The sequence below is a fragment of the Cervus canadensis genome, chromosome 7 (assembly GCF_019320065.1).
Source record: "Cervus canadensis isolate Bull #8, Minnesota chromosome 7, ASM1932006v1, whole genome shotgun sequence".
Lineage (NCBI taxonomy): Eukaryota > Metazoa > Chordata > Mammalia > Artiodactyla > Cervidae > Cervus > Cervus canadensis.
In genome coordinates this window covers 47579501-47605040 of record NC_057392.1, presented here as the reverse complement: position 1 = coordinate 47605040, position 25540 = coordinate 47579501, and the positions used below count along the sequence as shown (strand labels likewise).

At 42.1% G+C, this 25540-nt stretch overlaps 1 long non-coding RNA gene across 1 annotated transcript in view; it reads left to right on the top strand.

Moving 5' to 3' along the window:
* Window positions 1-7295: 7295 nt before the first annotated feature.
* The window catches only part of LOC122444681, a 29145-nt gene continuing 10900 nt past the window's right edge, over window positions 7296-25540 (top strand). Inside the window, exons 1-2 of the long non-coding RNA XR_006270335.1 lie at window positions 7296-7398; window positions 10780-10782. This is a non-coding gene — a long non-coding RNA (uncharacterized LOC122444681). The remainder of the gene's footprint in view (window positions 7399-10779; window positions 10783-25540) is intronic.

Below are 25540 nucleotides of genomic sequence, written 5' to 3'. Positions count from 1 at the left end.
CATGACTAAGCAACAGAAATGAACTGAACTAGGTGGTCACCCGACACCCCCTCTCTTAAAACCACAGCTATCAGAGAGCAGTCTAGAGCAGAGACTAGAAAAATCCTAGCTTAGTCTGAGCTGAGTCAGTTCTATAGCTTTCTAAATGGTCTCTCCCACCTCACTTATTTATTTATTTATCTTTAAAAGCAGTCTCAATCTTTTGGTTAGTAAGCTTTGAGAAGGCCTTGACAACTGGCTGGATATATCAGTTCGGTTCAGTTCAGTCGCTCAGTCGTGTCTGACTCTTTGCAACCCCATGGATTGCAGCACACCAGGCTTCCCTATCACCAATCTCCCAGTTGCTCAAACTCATGTCCATTGACTCAGTGATGCCATCCAACCATCTCATCCTCTGAGGTTCCCTTCTCCTCCTGCCTTTCCCAGCATCAGGGTCTTTTCCAATGAATCAGCTCTTCGCATCAGGTGGCCAAAGTGTTGGAGTTTCAGCTTCAACATCAGTCCTTCCAATGAATATTCAGGACTGATTTCCTTTGGGATTGACTGGTTTGATCTACTTGCTGACTCTCAAGAGTCTTCTCCAACATTTCAAAAGCATCAATTCTTTGGCACTCGAGTAGCTTTCTTTACAGTTCAACTCTCACATACAAGAGTACTGGAAAAACCATAGCTTTGACTATATGGACCTTTGTCAGCAAAGTAATATTTCTGCTTTTTAATATGCTGTCTGCTTTCTAGGCGGGTCATAGCTTTTCTTCCAAGGAGCAAGTGTCTTTTAATTTCATGGCTGCAATCACCATCTGCAGTGATTTTGGAGCCCCCAAAAAATAAAGTCAGCCACTGTTTCCCCATTTATTTGCCATAAAGTGATGGGACCGGATGCCATGTTCTTTGTTTTTTGAATGTTGAGTTTTAGGCCAGCTTTTTCACTCTCCTATTTCACTTTCATCAAGAGGCTCTTTAGTTCTTTTTTGCTTTCTGACATAAGGGTGGTGTCATCTGCATACCTGAGGTTATTGATAGTTCTCCTGGCAATCTTGATTCCAGCTTGTGCTTCATCCAGTATGGCATTTCGCATGATGCAATCTGCATATAAGTTAAATAAACAGGGTGACAATACACAGCCTTGATGTACTCCTTTCCCAATTTGGAACCAGTCTGTTGTTCCATGTCCATTTCTAACTGTTGCTTTGTGACCTGCATACAGATTTCTCAGGAGGCAGGTAAATTGGGCTGGTATTCCCATCTCTTTCAGAATTTCCCAGTTTGTTTCGATCCACACAGTCAAAGGATTTAGACTGATCAACGAAGCAGAATTAAATGTTCTTCTGGATTCTCTTGTTTTTTCCATAATCCAACAGATGTTGGCAATTTGATCTCTGGTTCCTCTGCCTTTTCTAAATCCAGCTTGAACATTTGTTAAGTTCTCGGTTTACGTACTGTTGAAGCCGAGCTTGGAGAATTTTGAGAATTACTTTGCTAGCATGTGAGATGAGTGCAATTGTGTGGTAGTTTGAACATTCTTTGGCATTGCCTTTCTTTGGGATTGGAATGAAAACTGACCTTTTCCAGTCCTGTGGCCACTGTTGAGTTTTGCTGCCATATTGAGTACAGCACTTTCACAGCATCATCTTTTAGGATCTGAAATTGAAGTTCAGCTGGAATTCCATCACCTCCACTAGCTTTGTTGTAGTGATGCTTCCTAAGGCCCACTTGACTTTGCATTCCAGGATGTCTGGCTGTAGGTGAGTGATCACACCATTGTGGTTATCTGGGTCATTAATATCTTTTTTTGTATAGTTCTTCTGTGTATTTGTGCCACCGCTTCTTAATATCTTCTGCTTCTATTAGGTCCATACCATTTTTGTCCTTTGTGCCCATATTTGCATGACATGTTCCCCTGGTATCTTAATTTTCTTGAAGAGATCTCTAATCTTTCCCATTCTATTGTTTTCCTCTATTTCTTTGCAGTGATCACTGAGGAAGTCTTTCTTATCTCTCCTTGCTATTCTTTGGAATGCTTCATTCAACTGGATGTATCTCTCTTTTTCTCCTTTGTCTTTAGTTTCTCTTCTTTTCTCAGCTATTTGTAAGGCCTCTTCAGACAAATATTTTGCCTTTTTGCATTTCTTCTTGGGGATGATCTTGATCACTGCCTCCTGTACAATGTCACGAACCTCCGTTCATAGTTCTTCAGGCACTTTGTTTATCAGATCTAATCCCTGAATCTATTTGTCACTTCCACTGTATAATCATAAGGGATTTGATTTAGATCATTACAGAATGAGCTGGTGGTTTTCCCTACTTTCTTCAATTTAAGTCTGAATTTGGCAATAAGGATTTCATGATCTGAGCCACAGTCAGCTCCTGGTCTTGTTTTTGCTGACTGTATAGAGCTTCTCCATCTTCGACTGCAAAGAATATAATCAATCTGATTTCGGTATTGACCATCTGGTGATGTCCATGTGTGTTGTTGGAAGAGGGTGTTTGCTAGGCGAAAGTTCTGGGGCTGGACACTTAGCATTAACCTTTAAGCTTTCATCACATGCCCCCTCCCATTTTTGGCTTGTCTCTTCTCGAAGGTCTTCCTCCCGTCTTGCCTCCTCCATCAGTCTCCACCTCTGTCAAGGAGGAGAGAGTTCCTGGGGCCACATTTCAGAAAGAAATCTAGCCCCAGACATTGGTATTTCTCCTGCCCCAGCGGGCCCTCCAGGAGACACTGGACCAGCATGAGCCCTTAAAGGAGAGCTCACCCCTTCCTGCTAGCTGGGTTTCCCTGCCACCCCAGGCTTGAGTTCTTTCCTCCCTACTCAAACCTCCTTGTTACCATTATTTACATCAAGGCTTCCCAAACAAGTCTTCTCTTAATAGTTATCATAAAAGGTTGAGCAGCTTTTAAAAGTATAGACTCAGTCACTCCTCAAATCTGAATCAGAATCTCTCAGGGTGACTCACTGGAAAAGACCCTGATGCTGGGAAAGACTGAGAGCAAGAGGAGAACAGGATGACAGAGGATGAGATAGTTGGATGGCATCACCGACTTGATGGACGTGAGTTTGAGCAAACTCTGGGAGATAGTGAAGGACAGAGAAGCTTGGCATGCTGCAGTTCATGGGGTCTCAAAGAGTCAGACACGACCTTAGCGACTGAACGACAGCAGGGTGGGGATCTAGGAATCTGTGTTTATAACAGGTTCCCCCAGGCACCCCAGTTGGGAACCATTGGTCTCAACCATCACTTTGGCAGGGAGCCCATCTTACCTTGTATGATTACTGTCTTATTTATGCGTCCCATCTTAAAGCAAAGGACATTGCGTCACTTGCAATTGTTCCTCCACTTCCTACCACCAGGTCCACGTTGTAGCAACTGACAGTGGGCGAAGCCTGAGCAGACCTGGAGTCCCTTCTAGCTGGTTGACTTCTCCCGAGACTTTCAGTTGCAAAAGTCTCCTCTTTGCTATTGTGCATGCCTGCTCAGTTGTGTCTGACACTTTGAGGTGACCCCACTGGTTCTCAAACTTCTGAGAGAATGAGACTCATCTAGAGGGTTTGTTAATACAGACTGAAGGGCCACTGCCCTTAGAGTTTGTGACTCAGGAGGTCTGCAATGGGGTCTAAGAATTTCATTTCTAACCAGTTCCCCAGGCTGCATTTTGAGAAATACTGCGCTAGACTCTTGCTTTCTTTTGTTCTTGTTGTGGGTATTGCTGCTTCTAATCTTCACTTCCCTTTCACTCATATGAATTCTGGTATATCCCGTAGTGTCCCTCTGCTTATAGGCTTCTCCTCTGATAACCACATTATTTCTATGAGATTCAGGTATATGATGGCCTTCTATTTCAAATCTACCCACACCTCCTGGTTCTGTGGCCCAGGGGTTCACCCTTGCAAGATGTTCTGCTCTTAGAAGGCATTCTTGCTGACGAAATTCAGAGAAAGGAAGTACTAGTAAAGGCTGCAGCAATTGGGAAAGTTTCACAAAAGCGGTTAGATTTCAATTCATCTTCAAAGGGAGAGGAAAGAGCATTTCTGACAGGGGAGCCCTATCACCAGTGACCCCTGAACGCAGGAGCCTGTATTGGGATGACGCTGAGGAAACAGACTCACCCCGAAACACACATCTCTTCCATGAGGTGGTGTATGTCATGGGAAGGTATCCTGTCGGTCTCCACATCTATCACAACTTATCAAGTGCCATCAACAACACTGGAGGCAAAGTGACACTGATTTTGTTATTTCAGGTTATTGACCTGTTCAGGAACCTGAAGGGCAACAGAGCTGCATAACCCAGGCAGAGTGGGCATCACTGTCAAGGGAATGAGCATATTTGCTCCTAAGGCCCAGGAGAGTTAATTCCACTTCTTCTTTCTGTGGAAAAAGCCCCCCACCCCTGTAGGGTTTGGCAAGAGCTGACCTGAGGAAGAAGATTTGCTCAATAGGAAATGAGCTATGATGGTGAAATGAGGAAGCTTCAACTTGTTGGTTTTGAATTACAAAAAGAAAAGAATGAGTAAAAAAGGAACATAATAATGGAGAATTGAAAACAAACCAAATATCCATCAGGAAGCCATAGGTTAAGTGAAGTGTGGAGTGTCCAAGCTGTGGCACATTGGGAAGCCCATAGGAACAAGGAGGTAGACTAGGGATCTGGAAATAACTCCCAGCTGCACAGTTAAGGGAGAAAAACCAGTTGCCAAGTATATTATATTCCCATGACTTTTTAAAAAATCTGTTAAAAACTCTTAAAGGATCATCACACATTAACTTTAACCGTTGCCTATGGAGAGGGAACTGAAGTTTGAGAATTGTTGTTTAGTCGCTAAGTTATTTCCAGAGGAGCTTAAGTGAGATTTTTTTTTAGCTTTTAAAAATAAATATCTGAATGGTTTGACTTTTTACATGTAATTTTAAATTTTACTTTGATTCTTTGGCCATGCTGTGTGGCCCTCAGCAGTGAGAATATGGAGTCCCAACCACTTAACCACCAGGGAATTCCCATGTTCTAAGTGTTTTAGACCTATTAACTTATTTAATCATCCCAATAAGCCTATTCTATAGATAGGGTTAGTGAGGCACAGAGCAGTTAAATAGCCTACCCAAGGACACCCAGGCAATACATGGGAGAGCTAGGATTTGAACTTAGGTCACCTGGCTACAGAATTTGTGCATTAAACCACCTCACTATTCTGCCTCTCAATGGACCATGTTGGGCCATTGGATGATAACCATAACTGTAAAATGATCCCAGTTTAAAAAACAAACCATACACATAGGAAAAAAAAATGGAATTTAAGTCTCTAAAGTTATCCTTTGAACACTGATCCAAAGATTCACTCTGAATTTCCAGCTCAGATGGGATAATTCAAGTATGAATTAAGTGATTTCAGAAAGGAAAGCCTTGCCTCTCCCTCTACCCCAAACTGCTGGTTAATATTTCTTAAACAAGGACAAAATGTTTTTACTACCCTATTTGGTTTAACATGCAAATATCTCTGGACAAGGTATAACTATCTTGGATTTAATTGTCCAGATCTCTGAGTTAATAATAAATAAGGTGTAAACCGCCCAATTATTAAGCTATGAAATTAAAAGACGCTTGCTTCTTGGAAGGAAAGTTATGACCAACCTAGATCACATATTAAAAAGCAGAGACATTACTTTGCCATCAAAGGTCCATCTAGTCAAGGCTATGGTTTTTCCACTAGTCATGTATGGATGTGAGAGTTGGACTATAAAGAAAGCTGAGCGCCGAAGAATTGATGCTTTTGAACTGTGATGTTGGAGAAGACTCTTGAGAGTCCCTTGAACTGCAAGGAGATCCAACCAGTCCATCCTGGAGGAGATCGGTCCTGGGTGTTCATTGGAGGGACTGATGTTGAAGCTGAAACTCCAGTACTTTGGCCACCTGATGCGGAGAGCTGAGTCATTTGAAAAGACCCTGATGCTGGGAAAGATTGAGGGCAGGAGGAGAAGGGGACGACAGAGGATGAGATGGTTGGATGGCATCACCGACACAATGAACATGGATTTGGGTGGACTCCGAGAGTTGGTGATGGACAGGGAGGCCTGGTGTGCTGCGGTTCATGGGGTCGCAAAGAATCAGACATGACTGAGTGATGAAACTGAACTGACTGAAACTGCCCAAAGATGGACACAATAAAGGATAAAAATGGTAGAGACCTCCTAGATGCTGAAGAGATCGAGAAGAGATAGAAAGAAACACGGAAGAACTGTATAAAAAGGATCTTAAGGAACTAGATTACTATGATGGTGTGGTTAGTCACGCAGAGCCAGACATTCTGGAGTGTAAAGTCAAGTGGGCCTTAGGAAGCCAGCAAATGCAATGAAATTCCAGCAGAATTATTCAAATCCCTAAAGAAGGATGCCATCAAAGTTTTACATTCATTATGTCTGCAAATCTGGAAGACTCAGCAGTGGCAACAGAACTGGAAAAGGTCAATCTTCATCCCAATTCCCAAGAATTGTTCAAACCAAAGAATGTTCAAACCATCAGACAATTGCACTCATCTCCCAAGCTAGTAAGGTCATGCTTAAAATCTTGCATGCTAGGCTTCAGCATTATGTGAACCAAGAACCTCCAGATGTCCAAGCTGGATTTAGAAAAGGAAGAGGAACTAGAGATCAAATTGCCAACATTCACTGGGTTATAGAGAAAACAAGGGAATTTCAGAAAAACATCTATCTCCATTTTATCGATTACACTAAAGCCTTTCACAGTGTGGATTATGACAAACTGTGGAAAGCTCTTGAAGAAATGGGAATACCTATCTTACCTGCCTCCTGAGAAACCTGTATGCCAGTCAAGAAGAAACAGAACTCTGTATGGAATGACTGATTGGTTCAAGATTGGGAAAGGAGTACGACGGGGCTATCTGCTGTCGCCCTGTTTGTTTAACTTATACGCTGAGCACATCATGAGAAATGCCGGGCTGGATGAGTTACAAGCCAGAATCAAGACAGGAGGGACAAAAAACAACAACCCCAGATATACGGATGGTACCACTCTAATGGCAGAAAGTGAAGAGGAACTAAAGAGCCTCTTGATGAGGGTGAAGGAGGAAAGTGAAAGGAGAGGCTTAAGGCTAAATATTTAAAAAAGTAAGATCATGGCATCCAGCCCATTACTGCAAGGCAAATAGAAGGATCAAAGGTGGAAGTAGTGACAGATTTCCTCTTCTTAGGCTCCAAAAGCACTGTGGATGATGACCGTAGCCATGAGTTCAGAAAACAATTACTTCTTGGCAGGAAAGCAATGACAAACTTAGATAATGTACTGAAAAGCAGCGACATTACTCTGCTGACAAAGGTCTGTATAGTCAAGGCTATGGTCTTCCTAGTGGTCACATACTGTTGTGAGAGCTTGATCATAAAGAAGGCAGTATGCCTTCGAACTGGGTGCTGGAGAAGACTCCTGAAAGTCCCTAGGACACCAAGGAGATCAAACCAGTTGTTTTTAAGGGAGATCAACACTGAATATTCACCAGAAGGACTGATGCTGAAGCTGAAGCTCCAGTATTTTGGTAATCTGATGCATGCAGAAGACTCATTGGAAAAGTTCCTGATGCTGGGAAAGATTGAGGGCAGAAGGAGAAGAGGGCATCAGAGGATGGGATGGCTGGACGGCATCACCGATGCAATGAACATGAACTTGGGCAAACTCCGGGCGATGGTGAAGGACAGGGAGGCCTGGAGTGCTGCAGTCCATGGGACTGCAAAGAGTCAGACATGACTGGGTGACTGAACAACAACAACGACAAGGTATAAATAGCAATTATACACAAATAGTAGCTTGTGACAGGGAAAAGGAAAAATGCAGGAAGGAGACTGCTTGAGAGCACCATAGCGTTCTTATGGGGAAAGCCGGAGGTGGCAGGTTATAAACTAGCTATGAATGACATCACTTTACAGTGGCACAGGTCTTACCTTTTATAAGCACTTGCACATGTATTTTACACATTCGAATCTTTGTAGAGCTAGGGAAGATAGACATACTTATTTTACAGATAAGGAAATCAAGTCTCTAGAAGACTGTGGCTTGGTTACTTACCAATTTGGAGCTGGAACCCAAAACTCACAATTCTCCTTCCAGGACTCTTGAATCACATCCAAATATTGATGCCTCAGCTATATCACAACCTTACTCAGAGACAGGCTGGAGCCAGCATCAGTGAACAAGTGTAGCAAACGAAAGATCTAGATATTAAGGGTAGCAACTGGTGCCGGCCAGGATCCACTGAGGGGTGTCCAGGTGGGAAGACAGAGCAGGAACCCTGGTCAACCAAGAGACAATGTGAGTGTGCCCAGTCACAAGCTGGAGGAAAGCCCAGGGACTAGCCCAAGTCAGCTGAGGAGCAGGATGAGTTGACTCTGGCATCGATCTGCCAGGACTTTGCTCCCACTGCACCCCCATTTCTAGGATCTTCCTCCAATGCTTTTCACTTCCTTCTTTTCTTCCCTCTCCCACTCCAATTCCCAATTCATATTGCTAACAGTCGTGAAAAGTTGGAAAATGCAAGATATTTTTTAAAAAAGAAATTTGTTTTTTCAATGGAGTAGGAGTAATAATCCTATTCCTTTGGGTTCCAATTACAAGTCCTACTAATTATTTGAGCTTCTTTCCCTTTTATAATTAAGATGGGTAAAGCTCCATAAATCAATTACTTCACTTCTTAATTAAATCCAGTTAATCTATTTAGTGCTTCATTCAATCTTCAATTATTTTCATATCTTCTCTACCTGCTAGTACCAGAAGTTTTGATATTTAAATGACCTCCAGCTGGATTTTGTATATCTCCCACAGCTCTGACTCTGTGGTCACATCTCCTAAAAAGGCCATTCTGAAAACACAAGACATTATGGATATGCCCCCAAATCCTTGTGATCTGGAGGAGAAGGAAAAGTACAAATAAATATAAATATACTACGGTCTCTCCAGGGTAATTGGATGACTTCTGAAACTTCCTGCAGTGTGTGTTTGTACTAATCGCAATATAAAGAGGGGAAAGGCACTGAGGAGGCGAGAAAATTAGCAATTAAAAAGCTTCCATATATTACCAGGATGACATCTCATGATTTTTGTTTTAGTTTCCACATTTAATTTTTGTCCTTACCACATCCCACAGAGTTCTAAAGATCGCCACCAGGGGGCAGGAGTGTGCTAACGTCAGATGTTTGAATCTGCTGGCTTAGGTTTCCTTGCACAGAATTTCCTTGGGAAAGAATTAGTGTTAAACGAAGGCACAGAGAAGTAAAAGGTAGGCAACTTAGCATTACATGCGTGGCAGAAGTAGGATTTGAACATTGATTTTGGTAATCCATCCTGTAGGCTCTAAGAAGTCACTGCTCACCTGAGTTTGTGGCTTCGATATCCACATTTCCCCCCACAGGTTTACAACCCCTTTTTATTAAAGGCAATAAATTAAGAAGAGTTTAAACAATGTTACTTATTGTAACTGCTTCTTTTCTTCCTATTTTTCTCTCACTTATTCCTAATTTTTGTCATTCACAATCCTTTCATCCCTGGGTCTAATGGCAAATAGAGAGCTTTGTTCCCTTTTGCCAACTTTGACATTTACGTTCCTCAATTAAGAAATCACTTTCGTGACAGCTTCTGTTCTGTTGTCTATCATTTACTTTAAAGGCTTCAGCAGAACCACAGTAATATAAACATGTGTTAAGTATACTGGATTTACAAGCCTGGGATGGCCAGATGTCCAAATCAGGAATGTTCTCTCCAGGGGCGCTGGGCAAAGCCTCTTATGAAATACTTCCCATGGTCCAGTTCACACCAGAGGCTTCGTTAACTAGCATAATGGATGTTACACATGTTTGCCTAGTGACACAAGTAGTCACCCAAGAGGTGTGGATTCTCTGAAAACATTGAAGAGCATCCTTGCTGTTGCACTCTCAGGGTCATAGGCAGGTGGCCCAAACCCTATAGAATGGAGTTCTGGGCTTGTCTCTTAAATGGTTCTGTAATCTACCCACTGACTCAGAAGAGTCTTGACCCTTTGAGTTTGACGAGTTGGCAGTTGAACACTCATAGGAGACTCATTTCATTTGTTTCAAGTGAAATGGAGTTCTTAAAGGACAGTGACCTGGGGGATCATGAAGTGCACAGAAAAAGCTTAAAGATGGGTTTCTAAGCCTTCCTGATAATAACCATTATGTGTGCGTGGCCAAGTTTGGGCTGAGACTTGCTTTCATGGTTGTGGCAATGGTCTCAGGAGAACTACGGACCTCATCTGTTTTCTACCAAACAGACCCTCATAATTATAAACAGCCTGATTGCCTTAGGTTGGTTAACTATGTTTTGCTTACACCGTGCTTTGGAGGAAAACCCCTCAGCAAATATATCTGCATCTCTTTCCTTCTTGCATGAGGGAAAAGTACATTGCTTCTCTACATGTTCCCCACTCACTGGAGGAAAGATCTTTCCTTCCTTTCTATTATTCATAGGACTGTTTCCTACAGCTCCATTTTTTGTTTGTTTATTTGTTTGTTTTAAAAGTTTCTCACAGGCAGTAGCATGTGTGTTAATTAATAAGCCCCTTGGCAAGTTTTTCCTAAACTAGGTTGTAACACTGGCAATTCACTTTTTGAAAAAATGTTTCTATCAATGTTTGAAGCAATAGTTTTTTGTATTATATAAAATATTATAAAAGGTAGAATTAAAAAGAAAATAAATGTATTTAGTCCTTACAGGGTGACTATTTTTACACTTTTCTTTCTTGGTAAGGTGATGTCTGTGGATTCTAAGGAAGTCCTGAAGAGTCAACTCAGAAATTAGGACACCACCCCCTCAACATGTGTCTCCACACTCACTGCTTTGCCCCACAGTTTCGTTAACTGTCGTCTACATTGTTATTGTTGTCTGGATTGGCTACTGTTGTTGTTCTATTATTTTGTGGAAAAGTAGCAAAGTGCATCAATTTAAAATGTACAGTGGGGAATTCCCTGGTGGTCCAGCAGCTAAGACTGTACTCCCAACACAGGGGGCACAGGTTTGATCCCTGGTCAGGGAACTACATGGCATGGCCAAAAAAAACTTTTTTAAATATACAGTTCAATGGACATTTACATATGTATGCATCCAGGTAACACCACCAAGAAGGCAGTATGGTACATCTCTGGTACCCCAGAAGGCTCCTTCTCTTATGTGCCTTCCTTGACAATACCCAATCCCCAGAAGTTACAACCACTCTGACTTCTGCTGCCATAGAGTGTTTTTATCTTGTTTCAAATATAATTGAATCAAACAGTATGTACTCTTTAGCATGCAGTTTCTTTGCTCAACAAAGGGCAGTGAAATTAGTCCACTGTGGCATGTAATAGCAATTGACTCATATTTTTGTATGGTATTTATGAACGTATCACACTTTGGTAATCCAGCCCTCTGAAGTTGTTGCTAGTGTTCAGCTATTGTGAATAAAACTGCTAGAAATGTTCTTGCACATGTCCTCTGGTGGACTCGTTTTCCTTGGAGACAGAAAGTACTCACACCCTTTCACATCCAAGTCGTTTCCCCTTGTTAAAACTAAGAAACCAACATTGATATGTCACTATCAAACTTCAGATTCACTTCTTACCAGATTTCTTTCATTAATTAATGACCTTTGTTTCAGTATCTGTCCTAGGATACTATATTGCGTTTAGTTATTAGTTTCTTAGTCTTTCCTTGTTTTTCATGACCTTGACAGTTTTGAGGAGTACTGGTCAAGTATTTTGTAGAAAGTCCCTCAAGTTTGGTTTGTTTGTTTGTTTGTTTTCTTATGATTAGACTGAGATGATGGGTTCTTGAAACGAATACCACGAGGCAATGTACCCATCTCATCACATCATATCAGGAGTGCATAATATTCACATGACATCTCTGGTGATGTTAACTTTGATTGCCTGGTTAAAGTAATATCTGCAGGGTCTCTGCATTGTAAAACTGCTCTTTCCCCCTCATACTCAACTCCTTGGAAGCTAGTCACTAAGTCCAGCCTGTGCCCAAAAGCAAGGGTAATGGGAGGAGGCTAAGCCTCACCTCCCAGAGTGGGGAGCGTCTACAGGCATTATTTGGACTTCTGCATTTGTCTCTTTTCCCTTATTTACTTATTTAACCATTTCTTTATATTGGTGTGGACAGATACAGAACAAAACAGAGAATGATAAAAAGAATGAAATAATGCCATTTGCAGCAAGATGGATGGGCTTAAAGAGTGTCATACTAAGTGAATTAAGTCAGATAGAGAAGGAGGAATAGTATGTGACACCCCTTATAAGTGGGATCTAAAAAGAAATGATACAAATGAACTTACTTAAAAAACAGAAACAGACTCACAGACTTTGAGAATGAGCTTCCGGTTGCTGGGGGGAGTCATGGGGTAAAGGGAAAGTTAGGGAGTTTGGGATGGACGTGTACACCTTGCTGTAACCAACATGGACCTACCTTACAGCACACAGAACGCCGCTGCTCTGTGTTATGTGGCAGCCTGGATGGGAGGGAAGGTTGGGGGAGAATGGATACATGTATTTGTATGACTGAGTCCCTTTGCTGTTCACCTGTAACTATTACAAGATTGTTTGTTAATCGACTATAACACAATACAATAAAAAAGGTTTTTTAAAAATGAAAAACAAAAAAAGAATGGATTTGAAAGTAAACAGCAGCTGACTGGCCCTAGAGCTCAAGCCAATATTGCTTAACTTGATCTCTAGTTTCTCTGAGATTCTGAGGCTCAAAGCCTGAATTGAAGTGGGTTTTATGTTAATTAATTAATTTGGCTTCACTGGGTCTTAGTTGTGGCACGTGGGATCTTTGATCTTTGTTGTGGCATGAGAACTCTTTTGCGGCATGTGGGATCTAGTTCCCTGACCAAGGATCGAACCTGGGCCTCCTGTATTGTGAGTGTGGAGTCTGAGGCACAGGACCGCCAGGGAAGTCCTCTGAAGTGTCTTTTGGATTACTGGATCTGTGATGGATTGATGTTCTGTGTCACCCAGCTTTGAGATGACGAATAGGAAGGGCCACTGTGTAGATTTGTACCATGTGACAAATGCATGGTTGACACAGGAACAGAAACTGCTCTCCCGGGAGCACATTAAATTAAGAAAGCTGAAGACACAGAAAAGAGCTTCTATTACACATGTGCCACACTCTCTCATAAATGCCCCGAAGAGCGCGGAGTACCTCAGCCCTATTTTAATCAGAGTAGTTCAGTACTCAGCTTTCCAGTATACTGAGGCGAGTCAGAAACAGTGGAGAGTCTGGGAAATGGAAAAGAAGAAGAGTAATTGCAAGAGAAACCAAGGAGAAGAAAAACAGCTTTATCTGTATTCCCGGTGACTTCCCTGGTAGCTCAGATGGTAAAGCATCTGTCTGGAGTCCTAGGTTTGATCCCTGGGTCAGGTAGATTTCCTTGGAGAAGGGAATGGCTACCCTCTCCAGTATTCTTGCGCGGAGAATTCCATGGACAGAGAAGCCTGGCGGGCTACAGTCCATGGGGTCGCAAAGAATCAGACACAACTGACACTTTACAGGGACAAGTAGTGCCTGGTACATGGAAGGGGTTCAGTAAATATTTGCTGAATGAATGAATGTCTTAGGGCTGTGGGCTTGTTCTCTCATCATAGAACATTGGAGGACATGGAACAAAAAGTAAGGTGTTTCTGTGCATTTGGGCTTGAAATAAGCTCCAAGCAACTGAGTAAATGTTCTTAAAAGTTAACAAACTGAAAGGTCTACAATGTTGAAATCATAGGGAAGACTCTGAGCTGTAATTCACTGATTAGGACATCAGATTTGAGGATGTAGGGTTGGGATGATGCAGCTGGTTTTTTTTAAGCTCTAGTTGACTGATACCAAGAAACCCGTGGGCAGTTCACCAGCAAAGCACTCCCTGTCATGCTCAGTAACTTCTAACCTTCCCCTTGCCCTGTCCTTCTGTAACTGTCGGTCGGTTTGTGGCAGAGGGGAATTCCAGCCCATTTTAGGGGCATTAAGAGGGAGGTTCCTGACTTCTATCCCTTAGGTGCATCCTGGGACTCTGATGAAAATGGTAGATCTGAAATACACCAGTCTCAGAGGGTTACTGGCTCAAGAATGGATATGAGCTGGCTAAAACCTTTGCAGACAACAGACAAAAAGATCCATGTATGTGTTCTCACAAATCTGGAAGCTCACAGTTATACACAACAGGTTCAGGGTGATTCATTATCATCTTTGGGCTATCAGCAAACCAGGTACCTCCATGTTGCTCTGTTTCTTAACAAGGCTGACCCCTCCCCTATTCTTTAGAATTTTATCAATTAATATTTCATTTATAAATATTTATAATACCTGCCTACTTCACCCAGAATGATGAACAGAAAGCTCCTGAGAATCATGAAATGCTAGATTTGCAAGTCACTGAAGAAATTATCTAGTTCAGCCTCCTTAGTTTGTTGGTGGGGAAGGTGAAATCCAAGAGGGAAATGTGTGCCTTAAGGGTGAGCATCCAATTAGAAATCAAGTATAATCTCCTGGTTTAAGGCTCTCTGTTACTCCAATGCTGCTGTTCTACCTTGGGCAACCTCAGAGTACATTTTATAACCAGACCTAAGACTGTCCTACCTTCCTACCTAACAAAGCTCAGGAACTGACAGTGGAAAGATTTATCATCAAATGGTAGTTTTGTTTTTTTTTTAATCTATGCAGAAAAGAGCATCTTGGGATTGGGAAAAAGCAGATGGCCCATGAAAGATAGAAATTGTTAGCCAATGAGGACTCAAAGGATGAGGACCAGTCAACCGACACTCCCTCATTTGATACAAGCCTCCAAAGGAAGCTCTCCTCAGTTACCTCAAAGAAGGTGCTGAGCACTGCCATCTGGCACCAGAAATTAAGCAGAATCTCGACTTTAATATTGAAACCAAGTCATATGAGAACCTACTAGTTTCTGCTAGCAACTCAAACTTAAATTGTCCTCTGAAAATGAACAAACCTCACGGACATGAAAGTTCAGACAGCAGTTAAGTCTTAATAAACAAGCCATGCACCATCTTGGTTACCATGCAACAGGATCATAACTTCTTAAATGATTCAGTGATTAGAACTATGAACAAAATACAAAAAAACACAGTAAGTTCAACATTTTGCAAGGGCACAGAGAATTCCATTTGTGAGGCAAAGAATCCACGTTGGAAAACTAAGCCCCCCAAAGGAAGTAAAATTTGGTTATGAACTCACAAAAATACATCCAAGAAAAGCACCTGAAAATGAAAGAAATGGAGAAGAAGGATGAGTAGGTGCAAACTGGAGAGAAAAAGATTAAATAAATCAGGAAGGGAAGAGGTGATAAATTCAGACAACCAGAATTCAATGCCAGCCACCAGAGGCTGAGCTTCTCACATAATTAAAGAAGTATCAGTCATAGTCTTCCTTTGAAGCCTGAGAAGCAAATTGTACCTATTTACGAGATCTTAAATGCCAAAAGGGGGAGAGTACTCAAGTTAACAGCTATCGAAAAGAAAAAAAAAAAAAAAACTACAACTGTTCCAAAAGTTTTCACCAATGGTCTAAATAAACTAAAAGAGTTCAAGGAAAGATGTTCCGCCTCTGGAAAGAGGGAGAGCTAAAATACCGAGAGAAAATTCAATAGTTGTGGAAACCCCTCTCCAACTTGAAAGCCTCAGGAAAATTACCTGTAGCCAAAAGTAAATAAAGCACATTTTTTAATAGATTTTCATTCTCTTCACAACACAGGATTATATTGCAGGGACTGACTTCGTAAGGGCCAATTTTTTTTGAATAGTATTTTTTGAAACATGTTGACCCAGTTCATTTATTTATTTTTATTTATTTATTTATTTATTTTTTGGCTGCAGGACATGTGGGACCCCAGTTTCTTAACCAGGGATTGAATTCATATTGGAAGCACGGTGTCTCTCTCTTTTTTTTTTTTTTAATTATTTGGGGCTATGCTGGATTCTTGTCGCTGCTCAGGCTTCTTTCTAGTTGGGACGAGTGGGGGCTACTCTCTAGTTGCAGTGAGGGCTTCTCATTACTGTGGCTTCTCTTGTTGCAGAGCATGGGCTCTAGGGTATGTGTACTCAGTATTTGTGGCTCCCAGGCTCAATAGTTGTGGCCCACAGGCTTCTGTTGCTTATGTTGCTCCGAGGCATGTGGGATCTTCTCGCATCAGGGATCCAACCCATATTTCTTGCACTGAGAGGTGGATTCTTTACCACTAAGCCATCAGGGAAGCCTAGCACAGTGTCTAACTGCTGGACCACCAGAGAAGTCCCCCAGTTTCTTCTTTGTAAATACATTCTTTATGCAAACAGTTCTTCCATCACAGAATGCAATTATTTTTACAAATTCAAATATTTCATTCTTCCTCTTTTAATCTTTTTTTCTGTAATTAATTTGCTCTATTGACAATATTTCCACTTAACTTTCTTATACTTTTGTACATTTTGAATTTTTGATGTCATACTAAGCTTTTTTTTTCAAATTCCTTTAATATTTACAAAATTGTGATATCTCATTCTTTTTCCATTTTTGGACTCTCTTTTTTTCCTATGTGTAGTTTCTTTATTCATTTATCCCCACATACCTATTCAAATGGCATTAAAGCTCATGTGAAACTGGAACTCAGGTAAAGACTTATGTCTCTTTGCCTTATCTTGGGTAATTAGTTTCTCTAGATTCATTACACAGATGATTTTCAAAACTACAATAAGGTGTTACCTCTCACTGGTCAGAATGGCCATCATCAGAAAGTTTACAAATAATTAATGCTGGAGAGAGCGTGGAGTATAGGGAACTGACCTATACTGCTGGTGGGAATGTAAATTGGTACAGCCTCTATGGAAAACAGTATGGAGGTTCCTTAAAAAACTAAAACTAGAATTACCATATGATCCAGCTATCCCTCTCCTGGGAAAATACCTGGACAAACCTATAATTCAAAAAGATACATTCATCCCAATGTTCAGTGAGGCACTGTCTACAATAGCTAAGACATGGAAACAACCTAAATGTTCATCGAGAGATGAATGAAGATGTGGTATATATATGCAATGGAATATTACTCACATAAAAAGAGTGAAATAATGCCATTTGCAACCTCATGTGTGGAGATGATCAAACTGAGTGAAATAAGTCATACAAAGACAAATATCATATAATATCACTTATATCATATGGATCTAAAAAATTATACAAATGAATTTAATTTACAAAACAGAAACAGACTCACAGACTTAGAAAACAAATTTATGGTTACCGAAGGGAAAAGTAGAGGGGGAGGGATAAACGAGGAGGTTGGGATTAACATATGCATACTACTACATGTAGTAGATAATCAACAAGGGTCTACTGTACAGCACAAGGAACTCTACTCAATATTCTGTAATAACCTATATGGGAAAAGAATCTAAAAAAGAATAGATATATGTATACATATAACTGAATCACTTTGGTGCACACCTGAAACTAACACAATATTGTAAATCAACTATACTCCAATATAAAATTTTAAAAATTTTAATAAATAAATTGATTTTGCTCAATAATTTGTCATGCTTCATATGCTGCATTATATCTTCATTTTTATCCAAACCACATTATATTCAATCTCTTGTACATCATGATCACTTAAACTACAAATTCCCTTTTGAAATTTGTGCCATCTTCCTATTCATAATGAACACTTGTATTTGTTCTGATGAATGCTTTAGTAGAATTTGTAACCATTTTTGCAATTAATGACAGTTTTTATTTCAAAACTGAAAAAGAAAAGAAAGCTTAATTCAACCTGTCACAATGCTCCCCACTCCCAGTGGAGGCAGCTGACAGAGCTGGGCACATCGCCTTCTGCAAACTTACTGCACTAGTTTGTCATTTAATACATGTGTAAAGTTTTTTCTGATATATATCCCAAGAATATTTGATAGTCTTCCATAAAAATTGGTGAAGAACATAATTTAAAAGCCATTCGAACTTCTGGTAAAGAAAAATGAAGTAAGAAAACAATATCTTTAGAAACACAGCTGGATGTAGCAAAAAAGAAAGGAAGAAAGAACCTAGGATGATGCTTGCAACAAAGATGTCTGTGCCTCTTGACTTTGTCTCCACCTACCAGGTAGTCCATATTTGCCTGTTAAGAGAACTATAGGAAATGGAGTTGGGGATGCTAAACTTACTTTTCTTTCAAGGGGAGAAAGCATAGCCTGTTGGAAAAGTTAGAAAACTGGAGGGAGTTTCCCTTTCTAATCGACTGTTACGATCAAAGTGGAGTTTTTGTTGTTGTTATCTCTCTTTTGAAGGAAGGATGTACTCTGATGTGAAACACAGCAACAGAGGAAGATAATATTGTTAAAGAAATCTAGTTCAAGAAAGTTAGGGTTGGCTTGAAAAGTTTGAGAGAAGTTTCTTGCAGATTCTCAAAATCTTAGGAGAGGTGACAGATTGTAGTTTGACAAGTGTTTTCCACAGATCTCCTGAAAATATCATCTAAGAAGAAGGCATGGGGAAGGTACATGCCAAACCAAATTTAAAAGGGGATAAAATTGGCCTTTTGAAGAACAGAAGACAAAAGTTGGCCACTGAAAAGTAAGGCAAGGGTAGGCTGTTTTATTAAGTGGTAAGTTATGTGGTGATATAAATAAATATTTACATTGATTATGGTCCTATAAATAGATAAATATGTAAATATATGGCAGCCTGTTGGCACCACCTGTGTGTTTCACCCCAGCGACCAGGACGTTATTCAGCTAAATCTCATCTAGTATTTCATAGACAGTTAAGACCTCATAGTAGCAAAATAAATCAGAATTGATATTTAAATGATTCTTTCCAACCTTGTAAAACTTTGGAGGAGAGCCTCACGAATAGAAGGATTTTAAGGGCATTAGGCAAGGGTAAGTACATTACTCATGCTCTATTTTTGGGCTCCAAAATCACTGCAGATGGTGATTGCAGCCATGAAATTAAAAAATGTTTACTCCTTGGAAAGAAAGTTATGACCAACCTAGACAGCATATTAAAAAGCAGAGACATTACTTTGTCAACAAAGGTCCATCTAGTCAAGGTTATGGTTTTTCCAGTAGTCATGTATAGATGTGAGAGTTGGACTATAAAGAAAGCTGAGCGCTGAAGAATTGATGCTTTTGAATTATGGTGTTGGAGAAGACTCTTGAGAGTCCCTTGAACTGCAAGGAGATCCAACCAGTCCATCCTAAAGGAGATCAGCCCTGGGTGTTCATTGGAAGGACTGATGTTGAAGCTGAAACTCCAATAGTTTGGCCACCTGATGGGGAGAGCTGACTCATTTGAAAAGACCCTGATGCTGAGGAAGAGTGAGGGCAGGAGGAGAAGGGGAGGACAGAGGATGAGATGGTTGGATGGCATCACCGACTCAATGGACATGAGTTTGGGTGGGCTGCAGGAGTTGGTGATGGACAGAGAGGTCTGGCGTACTTCGGTTCATGGGGTCACAAAGAGTTGGACACAACTGATCGACTGAACTGAACTGAACTGAAGTATGTTACTTTGGCAGTATCCCTCTGTACAGATTTCCTTATTCTTCCTTTTAAGATTTCCTTTGTCGTCTATTCTGTTTTTCTCAAAGATGTCCTTTTTCTGGGGAGAGATTATTTCCTGGATCCGGAATGACTTGAGAAGCAGCTGAGGATGTGACCTGACTGCAACATCTCAAGGAAAAAGTGACTTGTGTTCCCTCCCAGAGGCTGGCATTCCTGACCGACCCAGAGGAGCTCCCCACTCCCCTGCCCCCCTTTCCCCTTTTTCTTTATTTCTTACTTGCATTTTGCCGCACTGGTAAGACAACAGGAAGCACTGGGCTTCCTCCCAGGGCATTCAACTGAAGGGATGTGCTCACCACATTGATAACAGTAGCCGGAAAAGAAAGAAACACACCCACCCTCCAGAAAGCATGACCCTCCCCCTCACTCTCCTTTCCCCGCCTCATGTGGCTCCACTTCCCCTCGGAGCCTCACAGGCTCCATCAGGGCTGCACTATGGAGGCCACTCCAGTGTTCAAGCCAATTTTATCCCCATGAAAATTTGGTTTGGCCGTGTACCTTCCCTATGCTCACCTTTCCGGTAGTGTTTTTTTTGGAGCTCTGCGGCAAAGACAATCTTCAAACTGGCTTCTGCTAATGCCACTTCTCCAAAGATTTTGAAACTTCTTCTCTCGGTTTCAGAAACATGTGTGATACTGTTGTCTAAACTTATTAAGCATGAATCATTGCCGCACTGACTCAACTGGTATCAGTATTGCTATGCAGGTTCTTACATGAAAAGTCGTTTGTTGTGTTGCCCTTTATAAGCCAACATCCATGAAATAAGAAGCTGGGGGGTGGATTTTTAGTTACAAACTTAGTGTGTCCAGTGATGTGTTACATATCACTGAAGTTTGGAGTCTAGTTTCCATATTTTCCATATGAAGGGTTCTGAAGTTAGGGAGAGTGTGAGACTGAGTGCCCGAGGAATGACCACAGGACCAAGAAGACCCGAAAAGATGCTGAGAATGCTCATTGCACTCACATGATGATGGAACAATTGAAACAATAGCCATGGCTAGGATATGAGTGAAAGACACAAGCAGATCTTGGGAGCAGTCCCTGAAGACAGTTTTTAAGGAGCACTAAGAAGTATAATTGAGCGACTGGACTGAACTGAACTGAACTGAAGAAGTATAATTTGATCAGAGACTTCACCTGGAATGTGGAGTCTGTGCATTGCAGTCTTTACTGGGATTTAGCTGGCCCACTCCTGGTAGCTAACACGAAGACCAAGAATTGCCTGAGCTCTCAGATGTCCCGAGTGAATGGGTCAGTGTCTTAAGAATTCCTAAGTATCTAAGTGAGTACCATGTCCACTGATGTTTCACCTAATCTTTCTTCTCAGAGAAAATGCATCTATAGATGTTGGACTCTGCATTTGAAAAACTTGGTTATCCCAGAAACAGTCTCTGCCCTGGACCAGGTAGTTTCCCTGGTCAGTCCCCTCAGCCACCATGAATCTTGAAAATCATGGCGAAAACCAGAATCCTTTTGCATCTGCCTTTTGTCTTGATTGTTGAGAGGGAAGATGCTGCATGAGTGAAAGAGAAAGGAATTGAAAGAGATTCCTTTGTTGTAAATTACCTCCAAGCTGTCACCAAACCATGCTGCTGCCTTCAGAACAGCCTCAGAAGGATAGGTGACCTTCAACTACTCCGGACTTTCTCACCTCTGTACCGAATGAATCTTTCCACATTTGCCATTTTATCAGCAAACGTGCTATTCAGTAACCACTAGCTGCCTACTGATTGCTATTAAATGTCTCTGTGCTGTGCTGTGTTTAGTCGCTCAGTCATGCCCAACTCTTTGCAATCCTGTGGACTGTAGCCTGCCAGGCTTCTCTGTCCATGGGATTCTCCAGGCAAGAATACTGGAGCGGGTTACCATGCCCTCCTCCAGGGGATCTTTCTAAACCAGGGATCGAACCCAGGTCTCCTGCACTGAAGGCGGATTCTTTACCAGTTGAGCTACCAGAGAAGTCCAAAGTGTCTCTGAACTTCCCACAGCCTAGGGTTTTCCCAAATTAAATGAAATATTCCATATAAAGCACTTAGAACAAAATAAAGGCTTGGTAATTGTTGATGAGATGGAGTAGAAGACAAGGCTGGTTAGTGAAGAGTATTTTTTTCTTTTCCTTATAATACTTCCCCCCACCTATTGTCTGTTTCCTTTGGCCCCATGCCATCATATCCTCCACACTGTTTTAGAGAAGGTCTCCAAGGCAGGAGTCTTCTCCCAATTTGGGCTACATTTGAATATGCATGCTCAGTCGTGTCCTACTTTTTGCAACCCTATGGACTATAGCCCACCAGGCTCCTCTGTCCATGGGATTTCCCAGCAAGAATACTGGAGTAGGTTGCCATTTCTTCTTCCAGGGGATCTTCCCAATCCAGGGACTGAACTCACATCTCCTACATCTCCTGCATTGGCAGGCAGATTCTTTACCACTGAACCACCTGGGAATCCCACGTTTGAATGTACTACTTGTAATATGATGAGATGTGGCATCTGACTCATGTCCAGCCTCTTCCGATGTCTACTCATAATGAATTAGAGGTACAATCATCTCTGGAGGATTTGCCTTTATACTTCTGACTGCATTCTTAGCTGTCTGTGGTTCTCTGATACACCCAAGTACCAGAATTTCTTGGGCCCAGTATTACTGAATACCAGTGCACTCAGGGTCCCAGAAGGAACCAGATGGGTGAATGCAGTAATTGCATTCAAACAAGTATAACTCTAGAAGGATTTATAAAGGGACTGTTTACAAAAGGGTGGGAAGGGAAAGGCAAACCACAAGAGATAATGCAATTACACAGGGCTGGTAATGCCAGAGCTGTCCCCTGGTCCTAGGCCCAGAAAGGAGGAACCCATGATGTGATTGGCTCTGAGAACCCCAAGGCAGAGGTCTGTGTGGAAAGGACCACCTTGAGAGGTGGTAATTTACAACCTCTGGTCGCGAGTACAGCCAACTTGAGACAAATCCTGAGGAAGGAGTCAGGAGAAAGAACACTCTGACATCTCTTGCCTCTTTCTCTCTGATCTACCAAGGCTCCTTCTCAGCCAAAGACAATCAGATACGCCCTCGCAGAGGACAAGGGAGCCCACTGAGGTCTGCTCCCTGAGGCAGGATAGAGAAGTGTGGAGGATGATTCTGGAGGGAGCAATGGAAGAAATAGGGCATATTACAGAGATAAAAGTGGGCCATACATGTATCAAGAGTGACCAAAGATGATCAGTGGTATGAACCAAGGATTAGAGTTTATCCAATTTATTTCAACTGGGGTCCCTGAACAAAATCAGTGGACCCCCAAACAACTTGTTTTGGGCTTCTAGAAAAATCTTAAATTTGTTTTGTGACTGGATTTTCAAAATCTGAATTACTGTTACTTATATTAACAGTCCAAATTCTGACATTATTTGATTCTGAATACTCTCTTGTCTGAATATTCCAGCTTGTGGCATCTGGGGGTGGACTCCCATCTCCACCCACTGAGGAAACATCACTGGGTGCTCCGTCTGGCTATATGGGAGGCTTTAGGCAGACATCATGCTGGTCTCCCCATGTAACACTGGGGACAGGCTCTGTGGGTCCCACCTCTGGCATCCAGAGAGAGGATATCAGAGTGTACTCTTCTCCTGCAGGTGGGGCCAAGGGTGGGCAAAGCAGGACAAAGGTACAGAATTAGCTGGAGAAACAGCTCAGGACTGGAGGCAGAAATCCCCCTGCTCTTACCACTCTTATTTTTTTATTATTGGTGTATAATTGCTTTGAAATGTGTTTCTGATGTACAACAAAGTGAATCAGCTACAAGTATGTATCCTTCCTCTTGAGTTTCCCTCCCACCCCTACCCTCCCTTACCATTCTTCTTAACACAAGGAAAGAAAAGAAATTTGGAAAATAGCCTTTGGACCCTAGTGATGGACTAACAGACTAAGAAAAGTTTACAGCCTTCTGAAGTTCCTGCCACAGGCAGGGGTAGGGCTCTGCGCTAATGCCTTCTCAGTTTGCTATTCCACAAGGCTGGCCCCTGAGAACAGGTAGAGAGGGTGGTGAGCAGCATGGTGTGACTGGAGGGACTTCAAAAGGCCTGCTTGATCCCAAACTATCTCCCTTGCTGGCATGAGGGTCTGCCTGAAGTTTTCATCATTAGAGTCATCTCTTTATGCAAAGAATTTGCTTCAAGAAGTCCTCTGCTAAAATGCACACCCTGCTTAAAAGGGTGTGGAACACATCTGTCTTTCTCTTTGGTCTTCTCAAGATCTAACTTCCCTTCCTGTTCTGAGAATTTCACCCCTTATGATTGTTTATAGGAAGCAGAGCCCATCTTCTATTGCCAGGGCAGGTGCACGGGAGCTAGGGTCAACCAAGCAAATCCAGTCGCTCCAGACTATGTGTCTGGAACTAGCGACCCGGGATAGCAGAGCATGCGATAGCACTTGTTTCGGCAGTAGGGGGCAGCGGTGGCGGTGAGCCTTGTGTCCGTGGCCCTGTCCCGAGCTGTCAGTGGCAGCAGCACAAACTCTGGTGTCCAGAGGTAGGGAGAGCCTGCACTCGTGTCCTCACAACTAGTTTACGGCATGATTTGGGCTGTGGTCCTCACTGCTATGTAGCATCCCCTGTTCCTGCCCATTTTAAATTCTGTTCTTCAGCCTTCCCAGAGTCTAAAGCTTCCCAGGATCCTTTTGCTAAATCCTCATGCGGCTTAAATCACACAGAGCCATCCTTAGTTGCAGGAAATGAAGAACACTGGCTGACACAAGGGGTGACACATTAACTCAAGAGAAGCCTTATAGATACCAGCCACAGATAGATTCGTGTGTCTCATTAGCTAATTGCCACCTTGGGAAACAGCAGGATGGCAGGAAAGAGTTTTTATTGGTGGGGGAAAAGAGTCTGGTCTTATGGGCATCAGCTGATGGGTCTTGCCCAGAAGAACACTGGGCACACACTTCAAGGCAAACTGAGGGACAGATATTCATAGGACTAGGCTGGAGCAGTGCAGGATGGGGAGAGGATCAGGAAGGATGAAGACGCAATGAGGGCAACAGCTAACACAGGCTAACATGAACGGTACTGAGTGTGAAGCTTGCTGAAATGGCCTTGTTTATACTTGTTGAGCATCCAAGGGAAGTTTCAGCTTTGTCAAAGTAAGACCACTGTTTTTTATCGCTTTGATTTGCCTAAACATTTCTGCTGACATTTAGTCTTCACGGTAATAGTAATCAACTTGTGGGATTTCTGTCTTCTCCCCACCTCCACACCCCCACCACCCTTTATTTAATAAGCAGGGATAACAAAGCAAGGACAGCTCTCTCTCAACTACTGAAAGGGCTGTGTCTTTATGAACTTTTCCCCAGAGAGGAGCAGAGAAACTGTTCACCGTGGGGAGGAAGGGGGAAAGGAAACTAGGAATGTAGTGAGTCCAGATACCAAACATCTACTAAGTTTTCATGGGTTTTGTGGAAAGTAGGAGTGTTCACAAGCTGATAGAATTCCCTCCTTTCTGCATTCCTGTCTACTTTCCCTCTGAACAAAGACTGTGCCAGGTATTCAGTTACTATCTGAAAAAAACCCAGGGCCCCCCAGTTACTGTTATTTTAACTTTTCCATGGAAGGGTCATGTTTGCCCGCTGGAGACTCTGGGCATGAACACAGGGCACCCAGACAGGACCCTGTTGCAGGCCCACTCTGACTGCAGTGGTGACACGAACACAGGAGGTGAGAGGTCCTATCTGAGTCCCCAGCTTGGCTCTGAAAGACTCATCCTTGCGGAACCCTCAGAACACTGACTCTTTCCATCCACAGAACAAGATTTGAGCTCTTGGAGGTATTTTTGCTGCAGGGAAGCACGGAATCCCTTCCCTTTCTCACCAGCTCCAGGGATGTCACCAAAGGAAGGACACAAACATAACCTGTGTGAAACTACCAAAAAAAAAAAAAATTAAGGAAAGAAAAAAA